Source organism: Pipistrellus hanaki (genome assembly GCF_964339955.1).
Source record: "Pipistrellus hanaki genome assembly, chromosome: 2".
In the NCBI taxonomy this organism is placed as follows: Eukaryota; Metazoa; Chordata; class Mammalia; order Chiroptera; family Vespertilionidae; genus Pipistrellus; species Pipistrellus hanaki.
This window is the reverse complement of record NC_140504.1, coordinates 176,802,470-176,829,986: the sequence shown is the minus strand read 5'-3', so window position 1 is coordinate 176,829,986 and position 27,517 is coordinate 176,802,470. Positions and strand designations below refer to the sequence as shown.

Sequence of the window (27,517 nt, the reverse complement as noted above, 5' to 3'; positions counted from 1 at the left end):
GAACTCTGACCCCACAAGGAGCCCTGGCCCGGCCCCAGGCTGGCCCTGAGTGGCCTCAGACGGAGCCCTACACTACCTGGGCCAGGAGGTCGGAGGGGCCCAGCCTATGCTTGAGCACTTGCACACTTACTCTGTTGTGGACAGACTCCTCGAGTGCCCTTGAGCTTGGAAATTTTCCCTAAGGAAACTTTTCTAGGGGAAGATTTATGAAACGGCTTCTTCATGAAACATGTATTCTTTTTTTATTTTTTTAAATATATATTTTGATTTTTTACAGAGAGGAGGAGAGAGGGACAGAGAGCTAGAAACGTCGATGAGAGAGAAACATCGACCAGCTGCCTCTTCCACACCCCCTACCGGGGATGTGCCTGCAACCAATGTACATGCCCTTGACCGGAATCGAACCTGGGACCCCCCAGTCCGCAGACCGATGCTCCACTACTGAGCCAAACCGGTTTCGGCATGAAACATGTATTCTGTGCTGGGCACTGTGCTGAGCCCTTTGTGCGAATTCTCTCATTTGATCCCTTCAACAACTTGTAAGTTTGGGACTGGCATCGTCCTCACCTTCTAAATCAGGGGTCCTCAAACTTTTTAAAGTGGGGGCCAGATCACGGTCCCTCAGAGAGCTGGAGGGCCGGACTATATGAACTACTAATTCCTACTGTAACACCTCGGCTGCGCTCACTGCCCAAAAAACCTGGCGGGCCGGATCAGACTCCTCTGCGGGCCGCATGTGGCCCGCGGGCCGTAGTTTGAAGACCCCTGCCAGTGCCTGGCAGGTAGAATCACTCATAAATATTTGTTCTAAATGAATAAATGGGTCTGAGAGGTGAGACAGGTATCACAGTATCCCACAGCCAGGACGTGGTAGAGCCAGAACTTAAACCTCTGGCTCGGTAGCTTTCAGGATTATGCTATCCTGCCTGACAGAGCACAGAAGCTGTGGTTCTTCCCTCTTCTTTTAAAAACAAACACTCTACACATCTCTAACTGGGAGGGGCCACAGGTCGGCTTGGTGGGCTTGGCACCCAGATCTTCTGCCCTGGCCTGGGGCATACCTGGCAAATCCCAGCTGTGGCCTGTGACAGAGGAGATGAGAGAGTGGCTCTCCCAACCCCCAGGGAAAGGAGAGGGCTCCAGAGGACCCATGGGTCACAGAAGAAACATTCCCAGTCTTTCACAGGACAAAATGCCTGTAGTCACTCACACCTGGGCACAGTCTACCAGGTATGGGCATGTGTATTAGTCAGGGTTCTCCAGAAAAGTAAAACAATGGGATATATATAGATACGTGGAGACAGGTTTATTGTGAGGGATTGGCTCGTGTGATTATGGAGGCTGAGAAGTCCCATGATCTACTGTCTGTAAGCAGTGGATTTGTGGTGTAAGCAAGTCACAGTCCCAAGTTTGGAGCCTGTGGTGTAAGTCCTGGTCCCAGTTCGGAGGGCTGAGAACCAGGGAGCCTGTGGCGCAACTCCCAGTGCAAGTCTGCAGGAACAGTGGTGTCTGAGGCAGGAGAAGGTGGATGCCTGGGCTCAAGCCGGGAGCAAATTCACCCCTCCTCTGCCTTTTTCCTTTTATTCAGGCCCTCGTGGATTGGGTGATGCCAACCTGCATTGGTAAGGGTGAGCCTCTTTACCCTGTCTGCCAATTCAAATGCTAATCTCTCTGGAAATGCCCTCGGAGACATACCTAGAAATAATATTTTACCTGCTATCTAGGCATCCCTAGCCCAGTCAAGTTGACACCTAAAAGTACCCAGCACAGCATGCTACACACTGTGAGAGGCATAGGTCTGCCTGCCAGGAGAAGGTGCTGGGTGCGTGAGGAGTCTTCTCTCCCCTCCCAGTGCCGTGCATGGTGCTAGGCATGTGAATGACGGACTAAAGTCATTAAAAACAAACACTCTACACATCCTAACTGGGAGGGGCCATGGGTTGGCTTGGTGGGCTCAGCTCCCAGATCTTCGGCCCTGGCCTGTGGGGAAAAGGCATAGGCAAAGGGCGCCTTCCGGGAATGCTGACTAGGGCTGAACCCACATCTCCTATAGCACCTCTCCCTCCCAGCAGCCCCTTCCTGGTTTTCCTGTACATCAGTATCTCTCTTCTTGTGACCCTCCCCCCAGGGGTCCCCAGGAAGGAGAAGGGGACCCAGAATCCTCACCTTTGCATCTGTAGGACAGCCTAAGGTGGGGAGATGCTGACCCCAGAAACCTGGCATCTTTGTGGTTCTGGGCAAGTCCCAGGCCCTCTCTGGGCCCGTTTCTCTTGTGCAAAGGGATGCAGGGGGCCTCCGTGGTCCCTAGGATCCCTTCACACGGATTTTCCCACTGGCCCTCTAGCTCTGAGCCATGCAGCATCTTCTCTTGCTCTTGCCCTCCCATCTCCAGCCTCTGTGCAGAGACTCTGGCCATGGTGCTGAAGGTGTCCATGGCCTCTGCTAGTATAGGGGCTTGGAGCCCTGGAGGTGAGCAACAAACCCATTTCAGGATTTGCAATGGCAGAGAAAAACCACCCTGATTGAACATGTACCATGTACCAAGTTTTCTGCTGTCCCCTTTACATGCATTGTCACAGCGACTGATCCCAGAGGAAGAGGTTATTATGGGGAAACTGAGTTTCAGGAGCTGTGGGCCCCACATCTTCCAGGAAGCAGAAAGTTTCTCTTCTGACTTTGGGTTTCAAGTAGCTTTGTTGCCAGAGATGGTCCCGGGACAATTAAGGGCAGCTGAGAAAACAGTGACATGCAGAAATGGTTGATAAAACTGTGAAGGAACGTCTGTTGGCATTGGTTCTGAGCCTGCGGCCAGAGGTGAATGATTGAAACACCAGGCTTGTTAAAACGAGAGCACGTTTGATTTCTCTCCCCTGCACTGCATGCGATTTCGCTGGAGGGAAGTTAGCAATCAGCTAATTGACATTGAATTAACCATGAAACAGCCCGTGCCTTCTCTCTGAAGCGCTCTCCAGCAAGACTTTATCAAGGCTTTGAATTATTGATTATTACTTATAGCTCTGATGGGGTGATTTCCTTTTTATTTGTTTTCATGTTGGGTGTCCTTCATAAGTGTCCCTGAGAGTGGGAGGCACCCAGACGGCAGAGTTTCTTACCACATGAGCAGTGCGGGGAGGAGTCTGAGTCCAGAGAAAACAGGTCTGAACAGTTCATCCTGCCCTTGTACTTGTTAAACTGTGGAGCTTTAGTGTTTTGTTTCTGCTGCTGTTCCTGTAGCAAAGCCTAGCCTACCCTGCCTATTGTGGGTCTTGAGGGTTGAGGTCCTTCCTGATACCAAGTTTAGAGTCTGAATGAGCTGTGTTCCCTACCCCTGCCATTTGAACTCTGCCTTGTAAGGACTACTATTAGATGTCTGTTTCAACGCCTTCAGATACCTGAATTCTTCCACAACATCTAACCCAATGGCTTTCTGGATTCTGTGCGCATGTTCTTTCTACAGGAAACCCAGTCTGTCCTGAGGCAGTCTTTTAAAAAGTGCTCAGCTCTGACTTTTACCCTTGGAAGTGCCTGTGGCATTGTCCACTGTCTAGGCTCTGCCCCACAGAGTCCCACAGAGCAGTTTTATTCTTCTTGTCCCACAACAGCCCTTCCAGAGCCTGTAATTAGATATATGATGCTGCTTCTCTTCTAAATCAAACATCTTTCCAACTTCTCCTTATAAGACTAGATTTTAAGTTCCTTCTTCAACTCGGTCTCCTCTTTCGTTGCGGGGGGGTCCAATATAGTTGGGAGTATTTGAAAATACAACACTTAGAGCACTTCAGACATGGCTCACAAATGGTAGAACTGAACAGAAACATCACCTTCTTCAGGTTGGATATCAGACTTTTAATGATGTATTAATAGCTTGACTGGGATGAATAGCTTCATTTGATGTCAGACACATTTCCTCATACTTCCCAGCGGCCATAGGGGGCTATGTGCTAGATCCGGCCAGGGGTCTGTGCACTGGAGTTCTATGTGACACTCTGGAGTGAGACATGTAAGAGCTGGTGAGTGACATTCCAGCTCTTTTTTTCTTGCTATGGTAACCTGGAAGCAGATGCATTGCTGTAAGACACAAGCAGCCTTGGACCTGAGTCACCAATGGAAAGAAAGCTATCCTGAAGGGTTGCTGGATTCACAGTGGACTTTGTGCAGAAGTAAACTTCTCCCTACCCTGGCTGAAGAGAAGTTAAGTGAATTACCCAAGTTTACACACTGGGGAAGTGGCCATGCAGGAGCCTGGGTCTTGGCCATTTGAGGTCAGAGCCAAGGAATAATAATAACCTAGGATAACTTCCATGAACCGAGGGGTTAGCACATGCCAGGCACTGTGATATATGTATGTAATCTCAGTCTGCAAAATTGTCCCCATGAGGCAAGTTCCACAATGAACTGGATTTTTTTACGTATGAGGTTGAGGGTAAGTATAAGTAGATAACTTACTCAAGATCACACAGCGAGGACACTGCAGTGTGGGCACCTGAGCCCAGGCTGCTGACCGCCCTGGCACTTAGCCATGTAATCACCTTAGTATCTGGGGAGATACAGGTATGATATATCCTGCCACTATAATGTGATGCTTGGATCAAAAACTGTTTACAAAATACATACTGGAAACAAAAGGACTCAGGAAGTTTTATTTATTTATTTACTTATTTTTTAAAATAAATCTTTATTGTTCAGATTATTACAGTTGTTCCTCCTTTTCCTCCCATAGATCCCCTCCACCTGGTTCCCACCTCACCCTCTGTCCTTATCCCCCTCTCCCACTGTCCTCATCTATAGGTCTACAATTTTTGTCCAGTCTCTTCCCACACCCTCATACCCCCTAAAACCCCTGAGTCCACACCCTTTCTATGCCCCTGATTCTATTATATTCACCAGTTTATTCTGTTCATCAGATTTTTTATTCATTTGATTTTTAGATTTACCTGTTGATGATATGTATCTGTTGTTCATAATTATTATCTTTACCTTTTTCTTCTTCTTCCTCTTCTTAAAGAATACCTTTCAGCATGTTTAAAAAACGTATTTTATTGATTTTTTACAGAGAGGAAGAGAGAGGGATAGAGAGTTAGAAACATCGATGAGAGAGAAACATTGATCAGCTGCCTCCTGCACACCCCCAACTGGGGATGTGCCTACAACCAAGGCACATACCCTTGACTGGAATCGAACCTGGGACCCTTCAGTCTGCAGGCCCGACGCTCCATCCATTGAGCCAAATGGGTTTCGGCACCTTTCAGCATTTTATATAATACTGGTTTGGCAATGATGAACTCCTTTAGCTTTTTCTTATCTGTGAAGCTCTTTATCTGACCTTCAATTCTGAATGATAGCTTTGCTGGGTAGAGTAATCTTGGTTATAGATTACTTCATCACTTTGAATATTTCTTGTCATTCCCGTCTGTTCTGCATAGTTTCTGTTGAAAAATCAGCTGACAATCGTATGGGTCCTCCCTTGTAGGTAACTAACTTTTTCTCTTGCTGCTTTTAATATTCACTTTTTGTCTTTTGCCCTTGGCATTTTAATTATAATGTGTCTTGGTGTGGTCCTTTTTGGATTCCTTTTGTTTAGGGTTCTGTGTGCTTCCTGGACTTGTAAGTCTGTTTCTTTCACTAGGTGGGGGAAGTTTTCTGTAATTATTTCTTCAAATATGTTTTCAATATCTTGCTATCTCTCTACTTCTGGGACCCCCATAATTTGGATGTTGGTACACTCAAAGTTGTCCCAGAGGCTCCTTACACTATCTTCATATTTTTGGATTCTTTTTCTTCTTGCTTTTCTGGTTGGGTGTTTTTTTTTTTGTTTTTTTTTTTTTTTTTTGCTTCTTTGTATTTCAAATCTTTGACTTGATTCTGTGATCCTTTAGTCTGCTGTTGGATCTCTGTATATTATTTTTTATTTCAGTAAGTGTATGCTTAATTTCTAGTTGATCCTTTTTCATATCCCCAAGGATCTCGCTAAATTTGTTGGCCTTTTCTAGAAAATTCTTGAAAAACCTTATAACCATGGTTTTGAACTCTATATCTAGTCATTTGTTTACCTCAATTCTGTAATTTGTAACCTGTTTCTTTGTCTCCACATTTTGGCTGCTTCCCTGAGTTGATAGAGTGGCTTTGTGTGCTAGGTGTCCTATAGGGCAAAGTGGCTCAATCTCCCCAGTTACCTGAGGTGGACATTCTTGATGCACCCCTTTGTGGGCTGTGTGCACAGTTGTAGTTAAGCCTTGATTGTTGTTGGTAGAACTGGGAGGAATTGACCTCTGGGCCAACTGGCTGTGAGGATCAGTTGTGTCTACACTGGGAGAACTTCTGTGCTGGAGACACCCTTATGAGACAAGACTTACAAAAGCCTCAGCTTGGATAGGGCGGAGTCTCAGGGTGAAGCAGAGAGCAATGGTTTCCCATCAGCCCTGCCCTAAGAGGTCCCTGGATCTCAGTGTCTCGTGGTAATCACTGCAAGCACCTCTGAGAAAAAGCTGCCCTCGAGTTTTGCCTGTTGCCAGACAGTCCAGTTTCTACCCAAATAAGTCTGGGTCCCCAGAGTCTCACCCAGAACTGGAGTTCATAGCAGTCAGGAGCTTTTGTCTCCCTCCTGATTGAGAAAGCCAGCCATGTACTCAGTAGCCAGCCCTCTCTGCGTGCACACCTCTGTACCTTTGCCTTCTGCAGCTCCTCTGAGTCTTTGTGTGCTTTTCTCTTTTCTTCTAGTTGTAGAATTTCCACTCAGCCAGCCTTTCTGTGGTTCTGGATGATGTCCATTTTGTCTTTTAGTTGTAGTTTTGAAGTTGTTGTGCGAGGCAGCAATTTAGGTGTTTACCTATGCCTCCATCTTGGTTTCCCCAGGATCCAGGAAGTTTTAAAGGAAGGACTCCATAAGGATATATTAGGCAAAGGCTAGTGCAAAATAGGCAGGCGTTGAGTCGCTGGCCCTCCAATGGCTCCTTGTGATTTGAGCAGGTTACAACCAGTTTGATTCAACTTCATCCAGTCTTGGCCAGCTCCACACATCTGAGCTGGCCCCAACAGGCCTGGCCTGATTAGAGCTGGCTTGAATCAGTGAGATCTAGTGGCAGACATCTGGAATCGGCCTGAACTGGATTGACCTAGTTTAAGCCCATTGGTCTCTTCAGCTTGAAGTCCTGTCTAGCCTTAGAGTTTTGACTCCCCATGGCCATTATTCTCTTGGGCTCCCTGAGTGGATGGTTTTGGTTGGGATATTAGCGAGCAAATAAGTATAAGTTAATGATTAACCTTCCAGGGGCTGGCTCTTGGACCCTTGGGTGCCTGCAGCTGGAAGACCTCTTGGCTGCTGGGTTCTGGCTTGGCCAACTCTTCAGATTCTCTTCCCGCTCCATCTCTGTGGAATCCCTTTCCTGCATGCTCTCCTCACCCTTTCCTGTCCTAGACTTTTCCTTTGATTTTTCTGAAGGTGCAAACCCAGGGGCTCCAAATGTCCTTGAGTGTAGGGGCTTGTCTGGGATGGCAGGACTCACGTGCGGATGGATTACAGGCTCACCCTGTCCTGGGTGACTGGAGCGTGCTGCTCACTTCCTGCTCAGACCCTGAAACAGATGTGACTTGCACCACTACACTGGCAATTCAATTAAACATTGATGTGCGTGGGGACTGGGGAGGAAGGTGGGCAGAAAGGACAGGTGCTGCTGGCTAATGGGATGCCACCTCGCATCATCATCCTATAGGAATCATGCCCCTTCAGGAAGCGAGAACCAAACAGGCCTGGGGACCGGACCTCCATGCGGCCGGATCCCTGCCCTGGGCTTGCCGCTCTGCTCTTAGCTAGGCTGGGAGATGATAGAGCCTTGGGACTGGTCAGACCCAAGAGGCAGAAATCTAGCACCAGCTGTCTCTTGGGCTGACGGTCCCTGGCACAGGCGCCTCCCCTTCCCTGTGAGTGCTGTGACTCAGGCTGTGAGCATGTTGGTGAGAAAACAGGGAAGGCCACCTCCTTGGAATGAGGAGGAACTTGGCGAACACACTTCCTCATGGTCCCATGGAGACTTGCAGCAGGCCAGCCCTGCTCCTCCTGCAGCCATAGGATCCATTCTGTGCACAGAGATGGAGCAGGGTAGAGAGAAGGAGGGTCTTTGCCTCCCAGCCAGGGCTGCTCTGCTATGCTTTGCACCAGCCCACACCAGCATGGGGTCAGGCTTTGCTCCTGAGCCCAGCCCTCCAGTTCTCTCCCCTACAGCTCTGCCCTGCTACTCCACCTGTCATGAAGCAGGTCAGGCCGGGGCTCTCAAGACCCCAGAGCACACTTCCTCTCCTTTCTGTGGGTTCCGGTTCTCCAGGTCATGTGAAGAGGGATGGGGCCACAGAGAAGGGGGTGATGGGTTATGCATGTTAATCAATGGGGGAGGCTCTGAATGAACTATGTTGGGGGCCCACTCTGTCCTGAGGTCAAAGACTGACCTCAGGTGCTCAGGGGACCAACTGCACCTGGAAACAACTGTGCCCGCTGACTGCCGACCGTGCCTAGGGACCCCGTGTGCCCAGGAACCAGCTGTCCTGGGAGTGACTGTGCCCAGGGGGAGCCCCTGCCCGCCAGGGCTGATGATGCCCAGGAACACTGTCCTCAGAAACCCTTTCTGGACTCACTGGGGCTCTTATGTACCCCGGGACGGACATTGCTTACTCTGACCACCCAAGGGTTCACTGGCCCCCGGGGCATGCACCCCAGGGACCGATTATGCCAGACAACGTCTATGCTCAGAGGTGGACTGTACGTAGCCGAACTGTGCTCAGAGACCGTTTTGGGGAGCAGCTGTGTACAGAGACTGGCATTGCTAGTGACCAGTGATGTCCAAGGACAGCTGTACCTGGACAACTAGCTGAGCCCAGGGACTGCCCTGCCCGGGGCTGGACGAGGCCCAAGGATGAACTGTATCTGGAGATCTAAGACCCACTGTGCCCAGGGACCAGCCCTGCCCAGGGACTCAGGGGGGGTGGGGGCAGAGACTCTTCTGCAGGAAGGAGAGTCATGCCTGGCATAGCACTGCCCAGCTGCATGGTGCCATGCCTGTGCGAGGGTCTCTGGCAGCAGCTCTTCCTCTGGGACAGTGGCAGGGGACCCCCTGCTCTCAACGCAGGCGACCTCAGGCCTCCCATTTTGGAGCCCGGTGACCCAAAGGAGAGGACACAGAGTTATTGAGCACCTATTGTGTGTCTCACCGGCTTGGCCCTTCCTCCTCATTATGTCCTTTCATCCCGGGAACAAGCCCATGGACGGAGGTTCTCAGAGGTGGACATTCTTTCCTGGTCTTTCTGAGTCTGGAGCTCGCAGTCATGCTGTGTTCTGCCCGTATACCGTGAGCTTCCCACCATCCACACTGCCTTCCCTGAGGAGAGGGAGACATGGGGGCCTCTCCCATCTTACAGAACAGGACACCGAGGAAGGAGCAGACGCAGACTCGAGCCTGCAGTTGGCAAGTTCCACCTGCTCGTGCCAGGGGCCCTGACTCCTCAGGCAGTAGGAGGGCACTTGGCAGGCCCGGGAGGAAGGGCTTCCTGCGGACTGCATTCCTGGTTGCTGTCCTGGAGGCAAACAGCCGGGGTGCGGAGGCCGCCCGTCCCATCACAAACCCCCTTTCATGATGCCCAACAAGGCTGCCTCAGAGCCCGGGCGCGGCTGTGCAAACACGCACATCTGGGCTGCTGGCTGGGGCTGCGCAGCGGAACTCCCCCACAGCTGGCCGGCTGCTCCTGACCTTCTGGACAAAGGAAGCTTTAGCTTCCCCCCAGGGAACTCGGGGCTCCGGAGGGTACAGCCCTTGCCCAACCCTCCACGGGGACAACGTCTGGCTGCCGCCTGCCGCTTTCCTCAGGGCTGGCACTCTGACGCTGACAGCATTTCCTGCCGAGGGCATGCCCCTCTCCTCCCGCTCGGGCAGCACCAGCCAGACACGGGGAAGCAGAACAAAGGCTGCGGGCAGAGAGGGACTTGGGTTGTGGGCACAGAAGCCTCTGAGCTGCCGTCGCTGAAGTCTAACCCCCATCCTCACGGAGCTGATAGCTTCAGGGAGGAGAAAGTCACAGATGAAATGATTATAAGAAACAATTGTGAACGGCAGCAAACTCTTACACAGTGTTTTTCAGATTTCAGGTACTGTTGGTACTTTTTTTTTTTTTTTGTGCTTTACATATTTTATCCTTATAACAACCCTATGAGGAAGATACTGTTATTATTATTCCCATTTTACAGATTAGGCAATTGAGCCACTGAGAGGTTAAGTAACTTGCCCAAGGGCACACAGCTACCGTGTTTCCCCGAAAATAAGACATCCTCCGAAAATAAGACTTACTTACAGGTTTCCTTCTGAGTGAAATATAAGGCATCCCCTGAAAATAAGGCCCCCTTAGGCTAAACATGAGAGATTTGGTCCACTGATTCTGAAAGAAATGGAGTCACAAGAAATTCACCAGGAAATTCAGGAATTGGATTGCTATGATGATGTTCCAGAAGATGATGACATGATTGTCATTGAATAAGTGAGTAAATTCTTGATACTGTAGGATTCACAGTTTGTCTGGTTTGTGTTGACAACTACCGTAATACCGTACTGTATACAGGTAATAAATTTCCTTTATTTTCATTTAACAATAAATGCGTACCATATTCTTCTTCATGGAAAAATAAGACATCCCCTGAAAATAAGACCTAGCACATCTTTGGGAGCAAAAATTAATACAAGACACTGTCTTATTTTCGAGGAAACAGGGTAGTAAATGGAAGAGCCAGAATTTGAACTCCAGTAGTAGGCATTCTTCTTCTCCTTCTCCTTCTCCTTCTCCCCCCCCCTCCTTCTTCTCTTTCTCTTCTTTCCTTTCCTCTCCTCCCCCTATCCCCTTCCCCCTCGCCCCCGCCTTTCCTTCCTCCCCACTCCTCCTCTTTCTTCAATACTCACTCAAGGATATACTTACTATTTTTAGACTGAGAGGAAGGCAGATAGTGAGAGGGAGAGAGAGAAACATCAATGTGAGAGAGAAGCATTGATAGGTTGCCTCTTGCACATGCCCTGACTGGGGACTGAACCCACAATCCAGGTATGTGCCCTGATAGAGAATCGAACCCGTGACCCTTCCATGTGTGGGAAGATGCTCAACCAACGGAGCCACACCAGCCAGGGCAGTGTGCATTCTTAACAATGACACATATTTACAAAGCACTTAAGGGCAGTAGCAGGGAGTTGGGTGAGGAGTGGGGATGTCACTAGGGAGGGAAATAGGATGTGAGCTTAGGGAAGGTCACTTTGGCTGCTGGGTAGAGGCCTCACATAGAGAGATGATGGCAGTGTGGCCTCTATTAGGGCAGGGCAGTGGACATGGGTTTGGGCGAACAGTGGTTCCTGGCAACTGAGTAAGTGTTGGGGACTCACCCTGTGTTTGGGGGTGAGTCAGTTTGGCCCTAGGCACCCTCTTCACCTGCCAGGCAGGACCACCTTGCTTCTCCTGCCTCCGAGAGGGGGTGGCTTGTGGGACATGTTTTGGGACGTCCATCACTCTTGTGCTCCAGCTGCCGGGAGCATCCCTAAGGGCCCAGGGGGAGAGAGGGTCACTGGGATCGTGGAGGGAGCCCTGAATTGGCACCAAACATGATTTAAATCCTGGCTTTCCCTTTGACAAGCTGTGAGATTGGGAAAATCACATCTCAGAATCTTAATTTCTTCTGAAATAGAGGAAATGATGCCTCCCTCGCAGGGCCATATAAGACAGTGACGGGGAGCACTGGGTAGGGTTGGAGACTGGTCTCTAAGATGTCAGGTGATGCTGGACATGCCTGCTGCCCGGGGCCTCCAGCTCCTGCTCTGGGCTGTGAGCCCCCATGGGAGGTAGACGAGCTGGGCAGGTGGAGAGCACACTTCCAGAATGAACTGTTAGCACCTGGAATGAGCTAGCCAGAAAGGGCATCTCTTGTTCATTCCAGGCCTTTCTCTCATCGAACAAAGGCTTAACTGAACATCTACTAAGTGCCAGACCCTGTGCAGGGGGTGCAGTATAGTGATGAAACAAGGTCTGCAGAGTCCCCCTAAGCTCACTGTCCAATGGGGGCCGTGGTTATGGTACCAAGTAAAACAAATCAACCAAGAGGGTTGCAGCAGGTGTGCACGGAGACAAAGCCCGTGATGTAAGCGTGACGGGGGAGGGGCTCCTTTGGATGGATGGCCGGGGCGATCAGGGGAGGCGCCCTAAGATGGTGCCAGGTGAGCTGAGGCCTGGCTGACGGGAAGAAGCCAGCCTAGAGAAGCCGAGGGACCGCTGGCCGGCGGCGGTGCCTAGTGGGAAAGGAGGAGTGGGGAGTGGAGGCATCGAGAGGGAGGGGAAAGGCCAGCTCTTGGGCTTTGCAGGCCCTTTCAAGGAGAGTGAACTTTACTCTAAGAGCGATGGGAAGCCTTTGAAAGGATTAGAGTCCGGGCATGGCATAATCCGATGCACCGGTTTAAAAGGTTACGTCAGTCGCTGTGCAGAGAATGGACTGAATGGAGAAAAGAATCCTGATGGCTGTCCATCTCCGGCTCCCACGTCTGCCCTGGTTCCCCCCGCCACCCTGGGGACCACCTCGTCTGCGCAGGCATTGCCTGTTCTCCACACGCCCCTATCCATCTTCCCGGCCAAGGGGGCCCCCCCCAGATGGGCCATGGCCTCCAGAGAGCGCCCAGACCCCTGAGGCGGAGGCCTTGCTGGCTGACCCAGGCTGATGGGCTGGAAGCCTGCAGGTGGGAATCCAAGTGCAGGGACAGTGGGCGTGGGCCTGGGTGCCCTGCCTGCTTCCCCCGCCACGCAGGGCAGGCCCCCCCGCCCCCACCCCACATGGGGCTTTTGAATTAAAAAGTCTTAACTTTTTCTTTTAAATGGCAGCTCTGTGTACTGTACATGGTAATTAATACATTAGCATTTATGCAAAATACCATCACAGCCGGGCTGGTATGTCAGCTGCCTTCCTGAGCTGCAAAAATGTGAGCGCCCCGAGGTACCTCAGACAGGCTCCCGCCCCTAGCAGAAGCTCCGTTTGACCTGTGTAGTTCACAAACGTGTCTCAGGGAGTGTGTCTGCATGTGTGTATGTACTGGCGTGTACCCAGCCAGTGTATGTGCTTCCTCTTGTGAGGGTCTGTGGGTATGCATATGTGTCCTTGTGTGTGCGTGCACACGTGCTGCCTGTGTTCATATGAGTGCGTGCCTGTGCCTGTGTGTATCTCTGTGTTAGTCTGGGTATGACTGCGGTTTTATATGTGTGCATCTCTGAACATGTGTGTGTGCACATTTCTGCACGCATATGTGCATGTCTCTGGATCTTTGTGACTGGCTTGTGGGTATGAATATATGTGTCTGTGCATGTCTGTATGCACTTATGTATGTATGCCTGGGTACATGTTTGTGCGTGTGGTGTGCATCCATGTGGGTTATGCATGCACATGTGCACAAATATGTAAGTTCATGTTCATATGTGTACATCAGTGGATGCTCACCTGTGTCTATGTGTGAGTCATTAGGTGCACTATGGGGTCTGCTAATTGTTATGTGCATGAGTGTGTCAGTGGGATGATGTGTGTTTCTGTGTGTTTGGATACACTCATGTTCATTCCTGTAGATGTTGGTGTGTATGTGTGTGTGTGTGTGTGTGTGTGTGTGTGTGTGTGTTGTATGACGTACTTGCTAGAGTGGTTCTGAAATGAAACTAACGCAGTGGGAAGGACAGCCCACTGGAAACAGTGACATCTGGGTTCAAACCTGCCGCCACCCTCTTCTAGCTCTGCGACCTTGGACAGTCTCTCTACCTTTCTGCACCTCAGTTTCCCCTGGGGACTGACGAAACCCGCCTTTCCTATAACAACGATAACCAATATTCACTGGGCATGGGACGCCCTGCAGTTGAAGAGCTCACAGTGCAGTGGGAAGGCTGAACCCACGGGCAGGCAGTGGCCAAGGTCAGCAGGGCGAGCACAGGGGGCTCAGGGACCGTGGCTTTGCTCCGAGTGGCTGTCAGGGGTTTGGAGGAGTCAGGGACAGATCGCCCCTCAGATCGCTCTGAGGGGCGATCGCTGAGCAGAATCTTGGAGGAGGAGCAGGATGTTTACCCAGATGAAGGAGCTGAGAAGAGTGAGCAGCGGAGGGGATACAGACATGGAGCCGTGAAACCTCCTGGCCCGTTCACGGTGGCTGGAGCCCAGGCTCGGGCTGCAGGGAGTGGGGCTGGAGCAGATCACGTTCGTGTATATTGAGGGTGAGAGGGAGCCAGTGAAGGCCTTTTAGAAGAAGAGGGTCAGGGTCAGAGCAGAGACCTTCTGCCTTCTGCAGGGAGGAGGGACAGAGGCTGTGTTACAGAAGACCTTGAGTGTCAGGCGGAGGAGCGTGGAGTTGTTTCCCCCATAAGCAATGTGGAGCCACCAAAGGCTTTAAAGCGGAGGAATAGCTGGTGAGCTTTGTGTTTTATAGAAATCACCGTGGGTACTGAGACTAGACTCTGAGGGAGGCAGGGCTAAGGACAGAGACCAGCAGTGGGGCCTCTGGTGGCTTAGTTTGGGGTCATGGCCGTGCTGCCACACCCCTTAGATGTACTTTAAGGAGTGAGCACCTAGGCTTTTTGCATTAGGGCAGGCACAGAGCAGGCACGGGACCCTGGGTCAACCCTGAGCCCTGCCAAACCTTGCCCTGTGACCTTGGCTTGGCCAAGACAATTAGCTTCTAGGGCTCTAGGTGGTGTTCGGGTAAGGAGAACCAAGGGGGTGATCCAGGAAAAAAAGGGGGGGTTTGGGAGGGACCTTGTGTTACCTCTTTGGGGGAGAGTCCCCTCAGGGCACGGGAGGGCCAGGAAGGGGGGCGGCCACCTCCGTCCTTCCCTCTGGTTGACAGGAGGGTGAGTTCGAGGACACGGACGAGCTCATGTATTTTCATGCCGTGGCCCCACAGTCCCAGCTCACGGCGGCTGGGAGGCTGCTCTGGGGCGGGCTGACCGCGCCCGCAAGCAGACACTCCACTATTGTTCAAAATGGAATCGGTCCCAGGAAGCCTGGAGCCTGTGGAAACTGCTATGAATTTTGCAAAACAGCTCTGAGGCGGTAAAGCATATCAGAAGACTCAGAGGCGGAAATCCGTATTTAGAAGCTCCACTCTGGACAGGCATGAGGTGCCTGCAGAAAGGATGGGATCGCGGCTCAGCCCTAAATGCCCTTCCCGGTAGCCTGTGTGTGTGTGGGGAGGGGTCCCGCCCCAGCCCCTGCAGAGGGGAGACAGCTCACCCCCGGGCTCAGCTTCTGTCCATTCACCTGGCCTCAGGTTGACTCCCTCACAAGACACCCCTTCCTCTCCCAGTATATCTATACTTTTTTTTTTTTTCCTTTTGAAAGCAGCTTCATCATTTTGTAAAAAAGGATACATATGCTCATTGCAACAATTTCAGACAAGATGGAAAAGTTCAAAGAAAAATGTAAAAATCACCTCAGATTTCACCACCCAGAGATAACCACATAGCATTTTGGTGAGCGGCCTCCCAGACTTCTCTCTGTGCATAAATACACACAAATAGATTCCATGTATGCAATTCTACCCCGAGCGAGATCAGACAGCACATGCTGTTCTGTCACCTGTTTCTTCCCCACTCAGCAATATGTCACGGACGTCCTTCATGTCAATACATATAGATCCATCTCGTGGTTGTAATGCCTGCGTTATATGTATGGCTAAACCGCACTCGACTCACCCAGGCTCCAGCCGATGGCCATACGTGTTTTCCCAATGGTTTTGCTCTTATTAACATCCCTGCAGTCAACGTCAATGTATATATATATTTGTGCATTTCATTCATTCATTCATTCATTCGTTCGTTCGTTCATTCATTCATTTATTCATTCATGCTATAAATGTTTATGGAGTGTGTGCTACATACAGTCTAGTGCCAGGTTGGGGATAGAAATGATGAATAAAACAACACGGTCGGTCCCTGCTTTTACAGGGTTTATGATGTAGTGGGAAGACAGGACACCCAGCCTCTGCCAGCAGGCCAGACAGTAACTTTTTGCAATGGGCTTACGTCTCAAGGATTTACAGAAATAACTCCTTAGTTCACAGGTGAAAGGTTCCCACAGGACGAAGGAAATGGACAGGCTATGCCAGAGAAGAGCAGGTAACTTAGGCATGGGAGGGAGGGAGGAGATGACATTCAGGGTGACGGGAGGCAAGATTAGGGGAAGGAGAGGGCAGGAATGGGTGGGTACAGAGGGGAGCAAAAGAGGATTTCACGTAGAAGGAGAGTCGTTTCAATCGTGAACACACAGGAAATCCCTAAAAATGAAATTGTTGGGTCACAGGGTGAGCAGAGTGTGCATCCAGCCTCACTTTGTAAGCTGCTCTTCACAAAGGTTTTACGAATTTACAGTCCCAAGCATAACACAGGAAGCTGGCTGGCCTCTGCTGTTGCCGTCATTATTACAATTATCTTTGCCAATCTAGTCAAGAACAGTGATATCTCGTTTTTGTTTTTAACCAATGTGTCTCCTTTTGAGTTTGCAGGAAACGGAGCTGGTGAGGGGAAATGAACTGTCTTTCTTTCTTAAGTCACCTTTGTCCGACACCTTCCTGTGCCCCTTGGAAATGTCTAGGTCTTTGTCCCAGAAAAGGCCCTGGGACGTGGAGGCACCTCCAATCCTATGTGGCCCTGGCTTTCCTGAGGCAGGCGCCCATCAGAGAGGAGGGTGTTCTGAAACCTGGGTAGGATGGGTGCCATGCCCGTGGGGAGGTGACCCGCAGAGAGGCGGAGGCCCTGCAGGCAGAACCCACATGCCATGAGGAGTGCTTAGAGATCCCAGGTGCTCCTGGGTGATAGTAATGCAGCGGTATGAATATTAACAGCACGGCCATTAATATTAATGACAATAATAAACAAGTGTGAGGGTTATTTTGAGAGAGGGCTGCGGCTCCAGCTGTTGCCTCCCTTCTTTTTAAGAAGCTCCTGAGGTTCTCTGCCATCCTCTCCCTGGACCTGGTGCCAGACTCAGTGCTATCCTCACGAGTTCTGCCCGGGCAGGGACAGAGCCAAGGGCACCTCGGGCACGTTGGGTTGTAGGAGAATCCATGCAGGAATCCAGCCCATGCAAGGTGCTCGGTGAGCAGATCGGGGTTGTGTAGGGGCAGCCAGCTGTGAAGACTCCACGGCTGACCCTCCTGGGCATCAGGCCCAGCGTGGACATCCCAAGAGAAGCCCGGGCAGGGGGCTTGCAAGGGGCCCGGTCTCTTGCAAAGGTGGCTGAAGGAATTACCCTGTTAAAGTGGTCATGAATTATAGAAAGGAAGAGGAGGGGGTTGGGGGGAGAGGAAGGCCCAGAATATCATATGTGTAAATAAGCTGGCGCGGCGGCCAGACATAAAAGCCAGCCACCAAGCTCTCGTGCCCCCAGCGCTCCTTCTCTGCGACCCACTCGTGCCAAGTACACGGAGAGCCGCTCGCAGCCTCCTTCTCCAAAGGATTTGTTAATAAGTCAATGACGGAACATCTAAAGGGGAAAAATATTTCTCTTTATAGTAGGAGATAATTGTCCCGGGGAAAAAAAAAATAAAAAACAACAAACCTTTAATTACAACTCACATGGAGCAAGCTTGATTTGTGGGCCGAGCCCAAATGCTGAGGAGCTGGATGTAAAATATTTGTAATATTTAGGGAACCTAGAGTTTTACATAAAAGTAAACAGCATTGCCTGAAGGCACAATTTCCAGCAACACAATAAAATGTGCAGTGAATTTATGGCGGCCATCCATTAGCTCTTACCAAGGCAACGTCGCCCCTATCTGTCGTCCATCATTATAATAGAGGGTTAATGCACCGAATTTACATAAAAAAGTCATATTGTCTGCATGAATTATTTACACTCGAAGCTGTTTTTACAGCTTGGTTTCAAGCTGGATTCTGGGAGAGATTCTGCCAGTAAATTACTCTGTGGAGACCTGGTTCTATAACTGTGCTCGGAGCCGGCAATGAAAAGAAAGGAAAATGGGCAGGCCCTGGCGGGTCGTTGGTGCTGACGCCTGGCGGGTGGGGGCTGGAGGCGGCGGTGGAGGCTTTGGGAGGCGGCTGGACCTGGCTGCAGATTGGGGCTCTGTCTCTGGGCCCACGGCGGCTTTAAGCTGCTCAAGCTGCCCAAGCTGGGCAAAGGCGGTTTGGGCCCTCGAACCCACAGCCATCGCTAGAGGTGTCCGCGGGCTCTTGGTGGCTGAAGCCAGAGGTCTTTTCAGGGAGCAGGGTCCTTTCAGGGAGAGGAGCTGCTGTGTTTGTGGGAGCAGGGGCCTAGCTCGGCAGTGTGAGCATTACCACCTCCTCGTCCCCATTGTACAGATGGGAAGACTGAGACCTCAAGAGGCACCTGTTCAGGAGGCAGGAAGCTCCTTCATCCCAGGGGGGCATGGGGAATAGGGGACGTAGAGATGCTTCGGATTCAGGGAGAGCAGGGCTGGGATGGGGCATCCTTGGGGAACATACGGAGGGTGCTCATGCCTCCCAGCTCAGCCTTTACGTGTTGTAGGACCCGTTGTGAGCGGAAGGCAGTTTTAGTGGTTGGGTTGGGGTAAGCTGCTTTGTGGCACGGGGTTCTTACCTTCTCTTCCTTTTAAGGTTTGGGGAACTGGGGAGAACGGCTCCCTCTTCCAGGTGACGTGGATTTATGGGAGGCTGGTCATGCAGTGGAAACACACATGGGTTTTTAATTCTATGCCAGCCGTGTGGACTTGGGCAAGCCTTCTGGAGGCTCAGCTTCCTCATCTGTAAAATGGGGTTTCTGATCCCTAGTTCTCCAGCCTCCTCTAAATGACGAGCTCAAAGGTGATTGCAGGGCTGGGAGGTGTGTGATGTGTTACGAGCAAGGTTCCAGGGGTCGGCAAAGGGAGCCCTGAGATTTGGGTGGATAGAGGGACAGATGGAGAAAGAAGGCTGGACAGTCCGGCATAACACATAAGAGAATCCCAGAGAGAGAGAGAGCGAGGGAGAGACAAAGAGCAAACACAGAAACAAAAGCAGGGAGGAGAGATGGAAAGGAGAGCAGAGATGATTGTCACAGAGGGAAGAGAGCAGGGAGAACTCAGGGTGCCCGAGGCTCTGACCTGGAGCCCCGAGGGTGTTTTCCTGGCCAGCGAAGAGGGTGGCAGGGCGGCGTCTGCACTGGGGCCAGGGCTGCCTCTCGCCTGGCCCCTTTCTCTCCATCCGGGCCCAGGAGTGCCTGGCTTCCTCCTGGCCCGTGGGTTCCTGCCTTTTCTCCTTCTGCTTTTCCATAGCACCAGGAGGCCCCCGCCGATGCCAGCCTGCACCCGCCCCTCCCCCAGCACCTGGGACGGGCATGCGATTGTCGCTGCCGCACTCCTAGGTCTCCCGCTCCTGGAGCAGCCCTAGCAGGTCCCAGGGGCCTGGAGACAACAAATGACTCCCCGCTGACGGGCTGCTGGCTGCCTCCCGCCTGCCAGCCGGTTCCGCTGCACACCGCAGATAATCAAGTAAGGCCGGGGAGCCCTCCTGCTCGCGCGGGTGTGATTTAAACCTGAACTTTGCTTTGCTTTCATCCCCCGGAGAAGCCAGATTTAGATGATAAATTTCTCTGTCTCCCTGGGAACGTGCACACACGTGTGCACAGACGCGCACACTTGCGCACACACACATAAAGGCGCTCACACACTGTAAAGTCCCCATGCGTGAATACTTGCACACAAACGTGTCCAGCCCATTTGCAAATCACACATGCATCCATTCACGTAGGGTCCTTTTGTATGCACACACATGCCATCCAGAGAGCTCCCGACCACAGGCCGGGGCTGGAGGAGAAGGTGGTGGAGACTGGAACAGCTGGGACCTGTGGTGTGCGTGTGTGTGTATGTGTGTGTGTGTGTGTGTGTGTGCGCGCGTCTGCGAGAGAGGGTGAAGGGACTAGCAGTGCTGATATTGCAAGAGGCTCTTCAAATCTCACCCCATCTTGTCCGGAAGAGGGGAGTGAGGGAACGTGTACATGTGTGTGTCTGGTGTGTGTTCCTGTGCATAAGACTGTGTGCTTATCGGTGGGTGTTCACAAGTGGGGTGTCTTTGTTGGGTGCTGAGGTTGGGGGTCTGTGGACAGGGGAGAGGGTGTGTCTGATGAGGATCTCAGGACTGGAGCCACGCTGCCCTGTCACTGGCCTGCTGCTGGCCTCGGGGGAGCTGGGGCCTCTCTCTCCTCTCCAGTGCCTTCTGGCCGCGAGGGGCCTGCTGGTTCTGACTCCCTAGCCTCTTAGTGATCTGGAGGGTGTGCTTCTCTTAGGTTTGAGTGAGTGGGCTGGTGTGTGTGAGTGTGTATGTGTGCGTATGCTGAGTATGCTCGTGAGCATGCGCACGCCTAGGCGTGTTGTGTGTGTCTGTGTGTACGTGTGTGTGTGTGTGTGTGTGCGCACGCGCGTGTGCACACCCTTTGAAAAGCAGTGAGGAGGACCACGTGCCTGTCTGCGTGGAGTCTAGTGTGAGTGTGTGATGGTGTGTTTTGAAATATTCAGGGGTGTGTTGTGCAGTGGAAAAGTCTGTGGTGAGGACAGGAGGCCATCCTTGTTAAAACCCTCCTCCCTTCTCACTCCTCCTCTGCTTTAATCTCCGTTAACCTGGGTCACCATGGAACACACCATATATTCACTGAGAGTGGATCCCTCCCTGGGGGACACGCATGCCAAGACCTCCCCAGTGGGTGCCGGCCACTGCAGATGGTACTGAAGCCTACATGTATGCTTTCCCTACACGCACATTCACATGGTGGCTTCTCTTTGGCCCACCTGAATTGCCAGCATCACTCCTCCTCACTGTGGGCCCACTATTAAATAAAATAAGGGTTCCTGGAACACAAGCCCTGCCATACGACCACAATCGTCTGGTAACTGGCTCCCGGCAGGGAGTACATACAGTGTGACTCTGCTGGACAAAGCGGAGGGGGGCGGGGATGGGACAAGGGAGGCTCAAAAAGACATGCATTTAAAACGTATACGTTGTTTGCTTCTGGAATTTTCCATTTCCTATGTTCAGACCATGGTTGACCATGGATAACTGAAACCGTGGCAAACCAAACCTCAGCTAAGGGAGGACTGCTATTTATTTTGTTTATGGTTTCTCTTTCCCCTGCCAGGATGTGAGCGCTGGGAGGGCAGGAATCTGAGCCGTGCTGTTCATGTCTGCATCCCCGCCATTAGGACAATCTCTGGCACCCAGTGGCATTGTGGGTGTTCAATCAATACTGACTGAATGAATGGACAAGTAACTTCATCACCTTCTTTAGGAGTTCCCTTCAGGGTCCCGTCCTTTTTGTGTGAAAAGGCGGTTCCTCGTACAATACCCGACGTGGGCCAGGCGTTGCTGATCTCACCAGAGAGCAGGAAAAGCAAAGGGGAAAGGGAACGCTCCCTAGAGGGCTGCTTGTCTTTCCAGGCCCAGTGTGGACGGAGCGCCGAGGGGGGGAGAACAGATGTGAGGGGGTCAGGAAGGGAGGCGGAGGAGACAGAGGGTTCGACAGCACTTGGAGGAAGAAGGAAACATCGTAATAGCTGGAAGAGGCGGTGGGATCCCGCAGTCACTCCCCTGACGTGGTGACATTGATCAGCCTTCCTGTCATTATGTCCCAGGCTCGTGGTATTTGGTGGCTCCGGCAGGTCTCCGGGTGTTTGTGACAGGGAGTATCTGAGGTACCGTGGGGGGGAACGTGAATGGGAAAATGGGCTGTCCCCTACCGGAGCCGCTGGCCACGCACAGGTGGCTGCTGGGCACTCCCAGTGTCCCTTTCTCGATGAAGCCCCAGCCACCCTCCTGAAAATTGCTCCCTGCCTCTTCCCCAGCACTCCGCTCCCTGTCCTGTTATTCCTTTTGTCCCCATCACCCGCCAGGGCACGGAATGGCTCAGTCATTTAAGTTTACTTTGCACTGTTGGCTTTGCAGTTAGAATGGAAGACCTCACCAGGGATGGCACCTTTGTTTTGGCCGCGGATGGATCCCACGTGCCCAGAAGCATGCCTGGCACGGAGCCGGTGCTTAATCCATAGCTACTGAATGCGTGGCTGGGCTTCTGTCTGTGGAGCGAGGGCGTGAGTGGACTTGTGAGTGCTCTTTTTTATGAATGGGCTGGGGCGCGAGTGCTCATGGTGGGGTGACTGTCCGGGCTGTGTTTGGACTGGGGGCAGGGGCGGGGAGGGGGGGAGACTGTGTCTGGGAGGAGAGGGAGCTGCTCCAAAGCTCTGTCCTTGGAGGCCCCAGGGGCAGTGCTCTGATACGGGCCTCCGGTTCTGGGCCCCCTGCCTGGGTGTTGTTAAGGTTTGCAAACAGACCCACAGATGGCTTCCTTTGGAATCTCTAAGGATCCTCTCCTTTACTGGCTGCCCCCGTGGTGGCCACAGGCCTGAGCCCCGGCCCTGGCAGCTTCCTGGGTCCACTCCCTCCCTTCTCCGGGGCCAGACCTGGACCCCAGGCTTGAGGGAAGGGTGAGCATTGGTGCTCAGTGATGGGGCACAGTCATGCTGGGGGCAGGACTCAGCATCTAGATAGTCAGGACACATGACTGGGAGAAAGGGCCTTGGGGTGTCCCTGGGCAGGTGGGGATCCTGGCCACGCAGGGCCTAGGAGGCAGCGGGCAGTCCAGAGGCATCAGGGCTGGGTCCTGAGGAAGGACAGGGGAGAGGGTCCAGGCTGCCTTGTGCTTAGGCTGCGGGGGAAGCCAGGGCCCAAGAGCTTAGATTGATGCTCATGCGGAGATCAACCCACTGATCCGGGTCTTCAAGGAGCAGTGGGTCTGCGCCTCACCCTCACCTCCTCACCCCGATCTCCACTCTTTATGTGGAGATGGGGGTGAGGAGGGGCCACCCCATGAGGACAGTAGCAGGACCCAAAAGGCACTCAACCAAGTGAACTTCAGTCCAAAAGACAAGTGCAGTAGGGCCCCTGAGAGGCCAACATGTAGGAAATATTGGCTAATGTGGAGAGTCTGCTGTTTAGGGTCAGGCAGAGCTCTGCTTAGCGCTCGAATTTGTCAGCTCTGCGATCTTGGAAAGGCTATTTAACGTTTCTGAATCCCAGTTTTCTCATAGGCAAAATGGAGGTAGTTTTCATTTCATAGTGGGATGGGAAGGCTTAAGCTGTTCTTATTCTTGTTATTATTTTACTTAAGAAACTGCTCAGATCCAGGAAGGGAGATTGCCTTGGATTCACATCATAAAGACCTCAAAATAGTGTGAGGGCCTAGTACGGAGGTGAAATCTGTGACACTCAGAGAAGGCAGTGGTCCCTGGAGCCAACCTGGATTCACCCCAAATAGGCAAATCCTCTCAATCTCAACAGCTCAGTGACTGGTGGCTGAAGGCTATGAGCTTGTGTGGAGTGGAGCAGAAGCTAGGTATTGAGCACCTACTGTGTGCCAGATCTTAATCTCCCCACCCGTGTGCACTAGATATGATGGTCTCCATTTTGCAGGTGAGCAGCTGACTCTCTGGGAAGTTAAGTGACTTGCCCAAGACCAGTGGTGCTGGGACCCGGGCCTGGATTTATTCAAGCCTTTCTGTCAGATCACGCTGCCTCCTAAGACACAAGACAGGGTCTCTCATGGTGTCTGAGGACATGATCGTGTCTGTGAGAGCACGGAGGGACCCCCCATCTGGCCAAACAACAGCCATGGAATGTGGTTATAAGGGAAACAAGGTCAGTCTGTAAAGGTCTATGGGCTCTGCCTTCTCCCCTGTTCTGACCAATATATGCCAAGGATCCAGAAGAAGACATAAGGGGTGCAGGCCTGTAACAGGAGGAGGTGGCAGAACAGATAAAAGGTGAGATAGCAGAATCAGGACCCAGAAGGATCTCAATGGGCGTGCGTGACAAGGTGGCATGATGAAATGTCACAGGGATAGAGGCTGGGGCCCATCTCAACTACAGGAAAGATTGTCAAGAGGAGTAGCAGCTCATAAGAAAGAGATTTAGAAGTCATGGGCCATTAGGCTCATTATGAGTCAGCGGGCTACATTAATAGAGGTATGAGGTTTGGGATAAAGGAGGGGACCACCATCCTGACCTGGCCTGTTTTCTGCCCTGGGGACTCACTATTGTTCATATTTGAAGGTCAGGTTTTTTTTTTTTTTTTTTTTTTTTTTTTTTTTTTTTTTTTTGGGGGGGGGGTAGTTCTTAGAGGAACAGAGCTCTTTTAGAGTTTGACCCTTGAGCCCCATCCAGAGCGGCCCTCTGAAATGACACCTTTGAAGCAGAGAGTGAAGTTGCAGATTTTCTGAACTTTTGTTTGAGCAGCAAGTCCTGGACCTGATCTTTATGTCCCACTGCCCTCCTTCGGGGGAGAGAAAGTGCTGGTCCCTGAGTGCCCTGCACCTGGGAGAGGTCCCGGTCCTCTTGGCCCCGGGCCAGGGGTAGCCGCCCCCTGTCCAGTTGCCTCCTTCCTGTCTCGGAGCCTTTCTCCTCGCGGTCAGTGGGTTGCCAGGGCCTGGCAGGGCTGCCTCTCCCGTGCTGGAGGCGGGCAGGAACAGAGAGAGCCTTGCGGTTGCTCGCGGCGGGGCTGGATCCCCGCTTGAGCTGGGGTATCACCTGCCAAGCGGAATCCGGCACAGGAAGCGCCTGGCTCCGAGGCGCACTGTTTAACATGGAGGTTCTGTTCCTCCGAAATGCACTTCTCCTGGCAGCTGCAGCGAAGGGAAGCTGTTGAGCTTCCCTCTCATGCCAGAATCACAGCCACTTTTTCCTGAGAAAGAAACAGGGCTGCAGACAGTTTTACTCATTAAAGACTTCTTTTCCTCTTAAATCTGTTTCTGTAAAAAAAAAAAAATTTTTTTTTTTTTTTCCATGAACGGAAAAGTAAAACGGATGCTATTGAAATAAACAAGGCATTTGTGATAGGAAGGTTAAAGCAGATTGCTGGGGGTGGGGAGGGGGGTTGGCTATACCCCACGTTTCTGCACACAGGCTGCTCCGTGCCTGGCGAGGGTGGGAGTGAGATTTCAGGACTCTGCTCACCTCCCAGCCCTCAGGAGCTGTCTTCTCCAAGTGTCTTGGGCATTTCACTTGGGAAGGGAACTGGCCCGTATCAAGAGCCTAAGTACTGGGTGTGGAATATGGGTGAGCTATTCATTTTCAAAAATATGTATTTTAATGATTTAAAAAAATATATATTTTATTGATTTTTTACAGAGAGGAAGGGAGAGAGATAGAGAGCTAGAAACATCGACCAGCTGCCTCTTGCACACCCCCTACAGGGGATGTGCCCGCAACCAATGCACATGCCCTTGACTGGAATCGAACCCGGGACCTTTCAGTCTGCAGACCGATGCTCTACCACTGAGCCAAACCGGTTTCGGCAGTGAACTCATTCTTTTAGATAAAGAAAGTTGAGCCTCAAATGGATTTGGGCAACCCGTCAGGGATATTGTAGAGCTGGGATTTGAACCTCCATCTCTCTGACCCCAGATGCCACCCTCTTTTCGCCATACGTTGTTACCCTAAGTGGTTGTGTTTGCGGCTGGGGATGTACAAGGAGGAGGAGCACGAGAAGAAAGAAGGTGGAAGAGTGGACATCCTGCCTGGCGAGATAAAACGAGATGCTGACTACCGTGAGTGAACTAAGTCCCAGGGGCTGGGTCTTGACACACACAGGTGGGTGATTGGGGGAGGGTGTGTGGTATTGGATGGGTTTGGTTGGATAATCAGGATGGGCTTCCTGGAGGCGGCAGGTCCTGGCCTTGCAGCAGTGTGAGCACAGGCAGGAAAGGTGTGAGGAGGTAAGTCAGGGTGGGGTAGCGATGGCCGTAATGAGAATGTAAGTGTTGAAGTGCAGGGAGCGGATCGAGTTGGAGAGCGTGTTGCAAAGACAGAGCCCTGAGCTGGGAGGCCGGTGTTTGGCCTGGTCCTGGCTCTGCTGTGTGATTGTGGGCGAGCCCCTTGCCCTCTCGGGGCCTGGGATTGTGTGCCCTTAAAACGATGGAGCTGCAACGGAGGACCCCCCACGGCAGGAACCCATGAAGAGAGAAGGTGACAGCAGAATCTGAAAAGCCTTCTTGGCATGAGAATCATGAAATGCTAAGTGCGAAAAGGAATCATCGGCTGAGCCATCTTCCCTTAGGTCTTAAAGGGCGAGTATCTGTTTTCCAGGCGAAGGGAAGGGAGGTGGGGGAGGGCAGAAAGGGCATTTCCGGCAGAGGGCATAGCGTGAGCGAAGGCGCCAATGGAGGCCGGATGCTTCCTTGGTGGTGTTCAATAAATGACACGGGGTAGAGCCCGGTGATCCAACGGGTGAGGGAGAGGGGCCGGACCTTGGAGGACCAGGAGGCTTCGGTTCCATCCTCTGGGCCAAGGGAGGCTGTGGAAGGGGTGGGACACACGCAGAGGGACGGTTTTGAAAGATCGCTTTGGCAGTTTCCTTGATGATGGGTTAGACAGGCCCTGGCGGTGAGTCCAGGCAAGGGATGAGAACAGAAAGACCGGTGAGGAAGCTCTGGTGAGAGGGTGACCGTCTGAGCAGGGAGCAGAGTGGGTAGGTTGAGGATAGCATCTGCTCCAGAGGAACAGATAGGACTTGGCAATCACTTGGATGAGGGGATGGTCAGGGGGAGGGAGAGCCAGGACTCCCCAAGTTCCTGGCTTGGTGATACTGAGACAGGAGAGGGATAGGCTTTTTTTTTTTTTGGAAAAGATGATGAGCTCAGTAAGGGATTAGGTGAGTTTGAGGGATCAATAGAAGATGCAGGTAATGGCTTTTTCTTGCTTGTGTTCATTCATTCATTGAGTTGTTTATTGAGCACTTACTATGTGCCAGGCGTACGTAGCTGGGTCCACCTTCCTGGAGCATTTCTACCCACTGGCTTTCTTCTGCCCTTCAGGACCTCCCGGGAGGGTACCGTCCTTCAGAAACCAGTGAGCGTGGCTCCCCACTTCACCTCCGGCTCAGGGAACACGGAGCTGTGGAGAGACCGCGGACTCGGGACCATTGTAAAGAGATGGATTTCAGCTCGAGGGCCTCTCTGTACGGCCTCGTTTGTTAAATGGGTTTAATAAAACCTCTCTTGCAGGCAGTGGTGTGCTGGAGTTGGTTCCTACTGGCTTTTTTGTTTTGTTTTTGTATTCAATAGTATGTTCATTTCAGGTGTACAGTACAGCGGTTAGACATTTCCGTAACTCATGAAGGGATTCCGCCGTTACTGGCAAGTCCAGTACCCACCACATGTAGTTACTGCAGCCTTATCGGCTGCATTCCCCAGGCTGCTCTCCTACTGGCTTAGAGAACTGACTGAGGGCGTCTCTTCCCGACTCCGTGTCCAGTGACATGCCATTGACAGCCTGCAGCGGACCATGGTGGGACCATTGACACCACAGGAATGGGCAAACGCCGTAAGTCAGAGCTTGCCTTTTCCTCCAGATTGCTGGCTGGTACATGTTTACCAGCAGCCCCCTGCTTACCGGGTGATGGTTAGGTGGATGGATGCTCAGCACCTGGTCCCCGGCACCTACGTAGGCACACGCAGTGGGCACGTCATAG

At 52.0% G+C, this 27,517-nt stretch overlaps 1 long non-coding RNA gene across 2 annotated transcripts in view; it reads left to right on the top strand.

The window, feature by feature from the left end:
- The window catches only part of LOC311618053, a 49,692-nt gene extending 22,640 nt beyond the window's left edge, over positions 1-27,052 (top strand). Inside the window, exons 2-4 of one of the 2 annotated variants that reach the window (XR_014794219.1) lie at positions 23,464-23,688; positions 25,453-25,595; positions 26,862-27,040. This is a non-coding gene — a long non-coding RNA (uncharacterized lncRNA). Of the gene's footprint in view, positions 1-23,463; positions 23,689-25,452; positions 25,596-26,861 lie in introns of both variants that reach the window. The other variant, XR_014794218.1, reaches the window with a different exon arrangement.
- Positions 27,053-27,517: the final 465 nt, after the last annotated feature.